Here is a 12,576-nt window from a genome sequence, read left to right on the forward strand (position 1 = left end):
ATTAATATTTTTATTTTCTTTTTTTAATGTGGTTTTTTTTTTTTTTTTTTTGAGAGAGAGAGAGAGAGCACTCGAGCAGGGGAGGGGCAGAGAGAGGAAGACACGAACCCAAAGCAGGCTTCAGGCTCTGAGCTGTCAGCACAGAGCCCCATGCAGGGCTTGAACCCACAGACTGCAAGATCATGACCTGAGCCGGAGTCGAAGGCTTAACCGACTGACCCACCCAGATGCAGCAGGAGCATTTTTTACATAACCTCAAATCAGCTGTCACATCTAGCAATGCCAATAATTTCTTATCAAATAGTAGGTAGTGAATTTTTCTCAATTATCTTTTAAAATGTCTTTTTAGAGATAATTTGTTAAATCAGGTGCCAATCAAGATATATATGTTGCAATTTGTTGTTAGGTGTTTAAAGATTGTCTCTTTGTATTTAAAAAATGTTTATAAAAAGAAGTGTTATCAACCCAAAAAAGACATGTAGGAAATGTAAATGCATATTGCTTAGTGAAAGAAACTAGTCTGAAAAGACACATACTCTATTTCTGCAACTACATGACATTCTGGAAAAGACAAAAGTAAAGATACATTAAGATTAGTGGTTGCCAGAGGGAAGGAGAAGGAGGGGAATTAGGAGGTAAAACACGTGAGATCTGGGAGGCATTGAAACTGTAATGGTGAATACATGACATTAGGCATTTGTCAAAACCCATAAAACTACACAGAGTGAACCCGGATTTAAATTACAGACTTTAGTTAATAATAATGGGTCAATATTGATTCATCAATTATAATAAACAAACCACACTAATGCAAGATATTATTAGAGAACACTGTGAGGGAGAGAAAGTGGGTATATGGGAACCTTTTGTATTATCTGCTCAATGTGCTGTAAAACCTAAAACTTCTCTAGAATATTGAGTCTACTAATTAAATATTTGTATTGAGAAATGTTTCAAATACATAGAAAAGTTAAGAGAATTATACAAACATAATTCTAACCTCCATCCAAATTTAAAACTTATTTTTACCATATTTATTCTGTCTACATATTTTTTATCTTTATATATTTTTATTCTACACACAAATACCCCCTTTTTTGCTTACCCATTTGAAAGTAATTTGAAGACATAATACTTCACTTCTATATATTTCAGCAGGCATCTCCTAAGTATAAAGTCATTATCCTACATAATTATAATCCTATTAGCACATTTAACAAAATTAATAATTCCATAACATTATCTAAAATCCAATCCCTATTGAATATCATTTTTCTATTATCTTTCCTCAATGTCTTTAACTTTAGTAAGAATTCATATGCACTCTTGATTTCCTTTTACAAATGCACTTACTTTCTTGACCACTTGTTATAAAGAATGTCTTAGATTTGTTTTTTAACAGTTTCATGATTGTATTGGTGTTGCATCTATTTATTGTAAAACAGTCCCCTGTCTTTTATGATACTGAGTTTTTTTTCAGTATCCAGACTCAGTCTTGTAGGTTGTTCTACATTCTGAATTTGTCTGATTGTTTCCTTGTGGTATCATCTGACCTGTTCCTCTATCCCCTGTATTTCCAGAAAACTGGAATGGATGATTTATTAAATGTAATCACGACGTAACACTTTTTAAAGTTCTCATTTATTTTCTGTAATTACGTAAAAAGAAAAAATTGGGCAATCACAGGTTCCTTAACATTTAGAAAATAAATGCCTACTTTATTCTGTTGATATTAGTTTTTCTTTTCATAATTATGTTTATATTAATATTATAACAAAAAATTTAAATTCATTTGATAGCAAGTGTTCTGGCACTTATCCTAGTGTGGAAATTGTGGGCCTGTGGTAATACTCAAACAATTTGCTTTTGAATTACTAAGGATACAAACAACTAAGTTTTTCCATAATCCATTAAGATATATATTTTACAAGTCTCAAGCAAGCAGGATTTCAAAATAAAGGTGATTCGAGTGGGGGATATGAAGATGCTGTTTTTTTGCTTCCCCCAGAATGAATGTGCAACTAATGGTTGGGAAAGGGACACTTGCATAAGAACCCTGGCATTTTTTGCTTTAGGAGAATTATCAAAGTCTATTAGTACAAAGTGTTCCCTTGAAAGAAAGTCTTGACCAGGCATTGCCATGGGTTCTGGCTAGTATTGTGTATATATTGGACTACGTCTCTTTCTCTCTCTCTCCTAGGGATATGTATATATGCGTACATATGTATATATATGTTTTATATGTTTTCATATACTCTATATGATTTTTTTCCAAGAATCTCAGATATCTTCTCTCCCATTATTAAAATAAGCTAAAATTTGTATCAGGTTTTGGCAGTCTGATAGATGATTGCATTTTTACTAAGAGCACAATTAAAATTTCATTTTATTTTATTTCATTTTAATTCCAGCATAGTTAACATACGATGTTATATTAGTTTCAGGTGTACAATATAGTGATTCATCAATTCCATACATTACCCAGTGCTCATCAGGACAAATGCATTCCTTAATCCCCATCACCTATTTCACCCATCACCCGTCCACCTCCCCTCTGGAAACCATCAGTTTGTCCTCAATAGTTAAGAGTCTGTTTCTTGGTTTGTTTCTCTCTCTCTCTCTCTCTCTTTAAAATTAATTGAAGTATAATTGACATATGCTATTATATTAGTTTCAGGTATACAACACAGTGACTCAATATTTATATGCATTACAAAATGCTCACACGATAAGTGTAGTTACCATCTGTCACCATACAAAGTTATTACAGTATTACTGACTATATTCCCTATGCTGTACTTTTACATCCCCATGACTCATTTATTTTGTAACTGGAAGTCTGTACTTCTTGATTCCCTTCATCCATTTTGCTCATCCCCTCACCCTGAAATTTCATTTTAGAAAGAAAATATGCCTAAGTGTTTTTTAACTACCAAATACAATACAGAAAAGTAATAAATAATGAAGTCTAAAGATGTAAGGGAAGGCAAAGAATATGTCAATGGGAAGGAAACCTGAGAATCTGACTACAAAATACAAAGCATAAATTACCAATTTAAATGTGATAAATATATATAAGGAAATAATATTTGAAAATGAGAAAATGCAATTATGAGTATGTATTGTCACATTAGGGTACTTATTTGAACACACACCATGAAAAGGAATAGGCAGATAAGATAGCTGAAGAATACTGAGACCACAATAATGACCAAGTAGATGCTAAGTAAGGAGTCTAAAACTTTTCCTGGCACCTGTTAAAATATGGTCAGTAGACGGGGCGCCTGGGTGGCGCAGTCGGTTAAGCGTCCGACTTCAACCAGGTCACGATCTCACGGTCCGTGAGTTCGAGCCCCGCGTCGGGCTCTGGGCTGATGGCTCAGAGCCTGGAGCCTGTTTCCGATTCTGTGTCTCCCTCTCTCTCTGCCCCTCGCCCGTTCATGCTCTGTCTCTCTCTGTCCCAAAGATAAATAAACGTTGAAAAAAAAATTAAAAAAAAAAATAAATAAAATAAAATAAAATATGGTCAGTAGAGCTGAAAAAGACAACTGACCAGCAACAGGTCATAGTCTGAACATGGAGTAAGGTGGCATCTCAGTGTCCTTGACTTTTAAGTCAGATCATGGCTAGGTTGCTATTACTCAGAAACTTGGTAGTATATACTTCCCTGTCTTGGGATTTCACGTTAAACAGACTGTGAGATTCAAGCCTATAAATAGTTGATAACACACGAAGGCCTTCCAGACCTAATCTCTGTTCACTGCTGCCACCTTCAACATCTTTCTGCATCCGGTATCTCTTTCTGCATCAGGTAAAATATGAAGGGTAAGTTGCCATTGTCATCAAACACTATCACTCACACTGACACCATGCTGCTCAATTTGAGACAGCTGCTCTTTCCCTTATACAGAACTTGATACTTAGGGCCTTACAATTCAGAGATGTCAGAGCAAACAGGTTCTTTGTGTTCATTTTGAGGGAGGGGCAGCAGGAGGGAATAGTTACTTGGGCAGTTTTCTAAGCATCTACAGCAGCTACATGTGCTACTAGAGCACATGCTCTCAGAAGCTGTGTTCTCTTGCTTGTTAAGTAGAGGCCATTTGGTGAAAATAAAGATATGGTTATATTACGTTTCATTTTCAGCTTGAGAAACTCCTGATTTCTGGCAGTGATAATAGAATTGTACTTGTATTTTTAATGTCCATCTCAACCAAAGGTTTTAGGGTGTAGGGAAGGTATTATGAAGACAAAACATCTCTATTGTTTATCTGGTTTGGATCTGAAACAGAAAACAGCAACTAAGGTCCCAAACTAGTGCCCTGGGATGTAGTTTATAATTAATGACATGATTAACAGGAGTGGAGTCCTCTTTACATCAGGACAATATACTTTCCAGAAAGTCCTTCATAATTGATGATCTCAGAATACACACTGTACTTTAGTATTGCCTTGGAATCTATGGATTTTATTAATGGGTTTTTAAAAACCATTATCTATGTTTATTTAAAGTTTATTTATTTTGAGAGAGTGTGTGTGTGTTTATGAGTGGGAGAGGCAGAGGCAGAGAGAGAGAAAGAGAGAGAGAATCCCAAATACGCTCTGTGCTATCAGTGTAGAGCCCCACGGGGGGGCTCAATTCCACAAACCATGAGATCATGACCTGAGCCAAAATCGAGTCAGTTGCTTAACCCCCCCCCCTCCAATATCTATGTTTTATCAGAAGTTTTCCTTAAGTCTTTAGGAGCCCAGAAATACCTTAAAAATATTTCTCTATTATATCTTATATTCCAATCTCTGACAAAAATGGTGATAGCCAAGGAGAGAAAGCTTTCTTCTGGGATTAACAATTTATAATACAGCTGAGCAAAATAACTGACAACCAATAACTTTTCCAATGAAGACCAGTGCAGATCTGGGTCTGGCCAACAATACTGATCATCCAATATTGTTATGGTTAAGTTAAACCCAACCCATTTCTTTCCACTGAGAAATCTGCCATTCCAGCTCTGGATATTTCTTGCCACCACTGTCCTGGCAGTTGTCAAAAGTAGACATGAGAATTGGGATTCAAGGTATACTTATGAATACTATTGTTTATATCCAAGTCCTGCCACCTTTATGGACTTTGGCTAATATAGCAATGCTCTAATGGATTTTTTGCAGCATTCTCAAGTCCAAGAAGACACTGGTGAATGACTGTATCCATGAATCTCATCTTGGAAAAATGCAAAAGATCTTATTTTAGCAACTGAAAATTCAGCGCCCGTGTCTCGCTTGGTCTGTACACCAACTCTGGATCCAATTTCTATTTAGCAGCAAATCCTGAGTCTGTTGGTTTGAAAATGCTGTCTTTTATCTTCAGAAATATTAATTACCCTCTCATCCCCACCCCCCTCAACCACCACCCATAGCTTCCCCACTCTCAGGCCCAAAATATCAGCTAAATTAGCAATGAAGGAAGTGCTCTCTAGTGCCTCTGGAACAGAATTCTGTAGGAGTTCAGTTTCCTCAATGTTATATGCTAAGTAAAATAGAAACAATCAAAGTTTGTCTTAGATTGGGCTTTAAGTATTCCATTATTCCTCCTTCTAACACCTTCTTAGCAAATACAGCTTTGAATAATCAGTTTTATCACACTGATCTTTGTGTTCTTTATGCCACCAGAGTCTCAGGCTTCCAATACACTCTCAAAGTCAGAGTAGTTTAATATGGAGCATACAGTGTATATTTGCAGTCAGGTTGCTCTACCATCTGAGCCTGCAGTGTAATCACCAGGCTTCTCTTAGTTTTTCAAACTCTCCAGAAAGAAGAAAAGTATTTTAGGGAGACAAACATAAATATCAAATATTTCATATTTATGTAATAGGCTTATTATCTAATGTATTGAATAATGTGTATTTTTAGTTTCTCAGCAACTATTACAAATACATTAAAAACCAGCAATTAGATCTCATTTGAGGCATATCATGCTTTTGCATCTGCTGTCTTTGATTATTCTAAACCATACCAGAGACTATTAAACATTGATGCAAAGAGAAGAAAGATGAGGTTATTTCACCACTCCATATTAAATGGCATTCTGTTTCAGTGTATTGGAGATGCTGGGATATTAATTGTTAAAGAATGAATTATTTTTTATCTTAATAAGAAAACTTAGTAAAAATTAACACATACAAATTTAGCATATCAATAAATAAGCCTCACAGCGACTCAGTGGATTACACCGTAAATAACGAAGGAGACATTTATTTCTATCAATTACTTTTCTCCTGAGGTTTGATATCTGCATCTGATTTTGTCTCATCGATGTCATCAAAGTAACTTTATTTCAATAAAAAGTAAAAACTACATAATAGTAATCAAATAGTTATTTGAATTTAGCAGATGGACAGGAGTCTAGCTGAAAAGTAAACTGTCACAATTTATGGGCCATCATCTATGAAATATCAAGAAAATAAAAGATGACTTTAAAAGAAATAGCCCAGCCTTCCCTGGGAATACTTCCCTCTTAAAGATTATCATTTTATGGATAGACTGGGATGAGTTTCCTGGTCACGCACTGGGATACCTCCTAGGATAGTGTACACAAAATTTTAGGGGTAACTTACCTTTATGAAAGATCAAAGGAAATTAGGTCTGCACAGAAAACAATGCATTCTTTTTCAGTACTTAATATAGAAGTTACTGGCTTCTAAACCAAGACCATTATGAGGTAAATAAAAAGATAAAAATAGCTAAGTTATCAATACTTGTTGACTATAAATTAACCTTAGCTATGCCTCCGAAGAAAACACTACTAAAGGTAGAGCCGTAAAACAACTATGATGCTATTCAGAAAAGGGATGTTTTCCTCTGCTTTTTATCCAGAGCCCCAAAGCAACAATACCAAGGATGATAGCTGTATCTACCTATTGTCTTGTTTTCAGCTTCAAAGAACTTAGTTTCACTGAAGATAAAGTGATGTTGCTTGCATGAATCTCTCTTCTCTCTGTCCTGCATTAGGCTGGCAGAGTATGGAATATTTTGAACATTTAATGGAAAAAAAATTCTGGAAGGAAGGATCAAGGCATTTTCTTTTTAGTCCAGAGTGCTTAGATTATGATCCTTGAACAGGTGAAGTCTGTTTCTGGAAATTTTCCAGGATGAGCAGATTAAGTGTCAACATGACCAATTCTGTAGAACTGTGATCCATTGAGATTGTCATCCAACATCCTTCACAGGGAGAAAGATTTCTGAAACTATTTCTGCTGTAAATTTTCTAAGTATTTAGCACATAGCCCTGAAACTGCCTGGTAATTTCCTTGCAGTGCATATTTACAATGCACAGATATCAGCAGTAATTAAAATGTTCCCGAGTAGTTTCCAGATATTGGAGGATTTAGTGAGCTCAGATTATTCAGCGAGCCGTTTCTTAATTATTAAGACTAAATCTTCAGCAGAAACTTCTGACAACCAGGTTGCCGAGGGGAATGCATCAAAAGGGTTGTCGCTGGTTGTCATTATTTGGACCTAGGAGGTCCCAACTAGTGCTGATAACTACCATTCCTCTCTGTGACAGTCAGACTTACCTTGGGTTGTTCTTCATCCAGAGATTTCTTTTGCCACGAATGAGTAAATTACTTACCCCACTATTGCACTTTATTGTGAGAATGGATATTGAACTGATGGTGTAGTTTCCAGTTACGGAAAATTCACCCAAATCTCACGCATGTCCCCGGTGCACATTCTGCAACGTTCAGAAGAATTTTTCAAAGAAGGAACATCTTAGGCTCATAGCTTTTTCTCAGAAAACCAAAAAGAAGTTTACAGGTAATACTTGGAAACGCTGAACTCCTACAGGTCTGGTTTCCTGTTCGGGAGAAAAGACTCTTCTGTGGGTGGAGCTAAAATATTCTTGGATTTGTTTGGAAACCACCCTGCTCTTGTCTGTCCTTCCAGGTACACGGACGCTCCCCTTCCCGCAGCCGACGCCAAATCTCCGGAAACTCTGGCCATTAATAGGCACCTTCCTTTCCCAGGGCCGCCTGCAATACGCTCAGGAAGAAAAGGAAAACTCACCACTTGCCTTTTCTGCCAGATTTTCTCTCCCACAATTTCCTGCACATCCTCTGAAGGCGCTGTCTGTAACAAACGAAGCCTTCGGGAGTCTGTAAGAGGAATAACGTCAATTTATGTCTAGTTCTCATTCATTTTAAGAAAGGTCTGCAATCCGAGCTTGCAGCCGACACTTTCCAAGCCGCGTCCATCCCCAGCACCTTTCAGGTTTTGTCTTTTCTAAAATGGAGTCTGAGGCAAATGTCAGGCTCCTCCTCCTACTTTTTAGCCTGTAGCACCACCAGGCGTCCGAACTGAAAACCTGATGTATATACCAAGCTTTCCGTCAGAAACTGTCAAAATCTGTTCTTCGTCATGTCCGTCGTCTGGTGGCACAGTTCTTAAATTATTTCTTCGGGCTACTCCTCGGGTTTTTGGTTTAACCAATGTGAACAAAAACAATTATTAATTGGTGCACGGTTTTATTATATTTCTAATTATCAATTATTTTGTTATACTGTCATAGCTGTACAATTTCTTTTGAGAGTAACTTGAACTGGATTTCTTCCATTTCAGAGAGGCCACCCATTTGGCCATGCATTAATTGAATTTATTAATTCATCGGCAGGTGTTTGGGATTATATTCAGGCCGTGTGAAAGATATTGAGGGTAGAAAATGGAATAAAGCCTGGTGCCTACACCCCAGGAGGTTACAGCCTAGAAGGGGGACCCAGAGACAATGACCTTAGTGGGAGCTAAGGGCTAAGATAAGAGATTTGCACAGGCACTATGACTACTCAAAGGGATACTAAGTAAGAACAGAAATGGGCTATGAGGAAGATTCCAGAGGAGGTGAGGTTTGAACTAAGTTGAATTTTATGGTACCAACTTAAACACAAACCCAGTGAAATTATTTTCTACTCCTGATGAAGTATTTATGATTTTGTGAGAAATGAGATTTTCTCAAAAGATGGGAACATCAGGGCTTATGTGAAATTCAATGCAGTCTTTCAGTGAGTGAACAGCACAGAGACTTTATGAAGTATTGTGGGTTGACAACTAAAAGACTAGGAATGGGCCCTTTTTTCTGATTTGAATTTCGTACAGATGTCTAATACTCAATTTAAAGGAGAGTCCTGCAACTTGAGTTGTATGCACATGTGAGTAATTTGTTGTGTTAACAATATCAGCTTTTTTAAATGTTTATTTACAGAGAGAGACAGAGAGAAAGAGAGAAAACACATTCAGGGGAGTGGCAGAGAGGGAGAGAGAATGCCAAGCAGGCTCCACTCTGTCAGCAAAGAGCCTGATTCACACGCTGGATCCCACAAACCATGAGATCATGACCTGAGCTTAAACCAATGAGCCATCCAGGCGCCCCTCCCTTTTAATCCTTTTGATATCTCCAAGGTCTGTGGTAATGATCTGTTTCATTCCTGGGATTAGTACTTTGTGTTTTCTCTTTTTCTTTGAACTTCTCTAAGAACAAGCTCTCTGCTTCACTAATTATTTCTATTATTTTTCTGTTTTGAATTTCATTGATTTCTGCTTTTATTATTATATACTTCCATCTCCTTGCTTTGGATTTGTTTTGTTCTTCTTTGTCTAGGTTCTTGAGGGTAGGCTTAGACTATTGATTTGAGGCTTTTCCTCTGTCTTAATGTTTACATTTAGTACTATACATTTCCCTCCTAACACTATTTTAGCTGTGCCCCACAAATTCTGATATGTTGTATTTTCATTTTCATTCAGTTCAATGCACTTTAAAATTGCCCTTGGCACTTCCTCCTTAATATGTGCATTATTTATATGTGTATCATTTAGGTTTGAAGTGTTTTGGATAGTTTTATCTTATCCTTCTATTAGTGATTTCTAGTTTACTTTTATTGTGGTTGCTGAGTGCCTTCTCTATCATAATAATTACTTTAAATTTGTTAAGATTTATTTAATGGTCCAGGATATAATCTACTATTTTGGTACATGTTCTGTGAGCACTTAGAAAGAGTATAATTCTGTTCTTCTTGGGTAGAGTGTCCTATATATGTCTATTAGATCCTGTTAGTTGGTTGTCGAGTTCTTGCTGAGTTTGTCTACTTCTGTCAATGGCCGAGAGAAATGCTGAGGTCTCCAAACTACAGTTGTGAATTTGTCTGTCTCTCCTTTCTGTTCTATCAATTTTGCTTCACATATTTTGCAGCTCTGTTGTTCCACACGTGAGCATTTAGGATCACTATGGCTTCTTAGTGAACTGACTTTCTTACCACTATATCATGTACCTTTCTGCCTCTGATAATTTTCTTTCTCTGAAATTTCTGATATTAATATGGCCACACCTGCTTTATTTTATTAACATATTTATGATATATATCTTCCCATACTTTAACTTTCAACTAACCTGTATTGTTATATCTGAAGTGAATTTATTATAGACAGTATGTATTGAAGTCATGTTTTTTAATCCATTCTGCCAACTTCTGTCTTTAACTGGTGTGTTTGGATCATTTACATTAAAAAAAAATCTTTTAATGTTTATTTTTGAGAGAGTGACAGAGTGCGAGCAGGGGAGGGACAGAGAGAGAGGGAGACAAAGAACATGAAACAGGCCCCAGGCTCCGAGCTGTCAGCACAGAGCCCGCTGCAGGGCTCGAACCCATGAATGGTGAGATCATGACCTGAACCGAATTCGGATGCTTAACCCACTGAGCCACCCAGGTACTGCTGCATCACTTACATTTAATGTAATTATTCATATGCTAGGGCTTAAGTCTGCCATTTTAATTTTTGGTTTCTGTTTGTTTCTGTTTTCTTTTTCTCTTTCTGTAGGTTACTTGACCATTTTTAAACATTTGATTTAGATTTATCTATAGTGTTTCTGAGTATATTGCTTTATAAGACTTTTTAGTGGCTGCTTTAGGTATTACATTATATATAGATAACTTTTCACAGTCTACTTATATCATTTCATCTGTTTGAATGAAATATAGTTAGTTATTCCCTCTGTATACATTCAGAACCACATCAGGCAGTGTTGCCATTTTTGTTTCAACATAATTTAGGAAATTCAAGAGGAGAAGAAAGCCTATTGTATTCACCCATTTTTTACTCACTGTGTTCTTTATTGTTTACTGATGTTCCAAGTTTCGTTTTTAAAAATTTTTTTTAATGTTTATTTATTTTTTGAGAGAGAGTGAGAGTGAGAAAGGGCAAGTGCGAGCAGGAGAGGGGCAGAGAGAGACAGAGACACAGAATCTAAAAGCAGGCTCCAGGCTCTGAGCTGTCAGCACAGAGCCCAATGTGGGGCTCAAACACATGGACTCCTAGATCATGACCTGAGCCAAAGTTGGACGCTTAACCAACTGAGCCACCCAGGCACTCCCCACGGTTCCCTTTTAAATTATTTCCTTTCTGTTTAGAGAACTTCTCTTAGCCATTCTTTTAGGGTCAGTCTGCTAATGACAAAGCTCTCAGTTTTCCTTCACCTGAGAATGTCTTGATGTCCTCTTTATTCCTGAAGGATCTTTTAACTGGGTATGGGATATTGGGTTGACAGTTCTTTTCTTTCAGTCACTAGAAACATTGTGCTACTTGCTTCTGGCCTCCATCATTTCTGATGAGAAACCCCCTATCATTCAAATTGGTTTTCCCCTATAGGTAATTTTTTAGTGTCCTTTTTCTAGCTGCTTTCAAGACTTTTTGTCTTAGTTTTCAGAAGTTTGACTATAACATGTCTTGGTGTGGATTTCTTAGTTTTTTACTGTTTGGTGTCTCAGTTTTTTTTAAGTAGGCTTCATGACCAGCACAGAGCCCAACATGAAGCCTAATGCAGGGCTTGAACTCATGACCTTGAGATCAAGACCTGTGTTGAGATCAAGAGTCAAAGGCTTAACTGACTGAGCCACTCAGTTGCCCCTTGCTCAGCTTTTTAAATATCCAAGTGTATGTCTCTAGCCAAATATGGATAGTTGTCAGTCTATCCCTTTGCATACTTTTTTAGCCCTATCTTCCTTCTCCTCTCCTTCTACACCTCCAATGACACAAATATTAGATCTTTTGTTATTTTCCCACACATCTCTGAAATTCTGTTCATTTACTTTAAAGTATATTTTCTTTCTTGTTCAGACTGGGTAATTTCTATTGTTCTGTATGCCAATTAACTGATTCTTTTGTCTATTTCCTCCATTCTACTATTCAGCCTATCCACTACGCTTTTTATTTTAGTTATTGTATATTTCAGTTCTAAAATTTCCATTTAGTTCTTCTTTGTATTTTTTATTTCTTTACTGAGACTTTCTTTTTTAAATTTTTATTAAGTTATTAATCTTAATTCCAGTATAGTTAACATACAGTGCTATATTAGTCTCAGGTATACAATATAATGATTCAACAATTCTATACATTACTGAGTGCTCATCATGATAAGTGTACTATTTAATTCCCATCTCCTATTTCACCCATTCCCCCACTGACCTCCCCTCTGGTAACCATCAGTTTGTTCTCTATAGTTAAGAGTCTGTTTCTTGGTTTGTGTCTCTCTTTTTCTTC

Source organism: Puma concolor, chromosome A1, assembly GCF_028749965.1.
Source record: "Puma concolor isolate L17-30 chromosome A1, mPumCon1.1.hap2, whole genome shotgun sequence".
Lineage (NCBI taxonomy): Eukaryota > Metazoa > Chordata > Mammalia > Carnivora > Felidae > Puma > Puma concolor.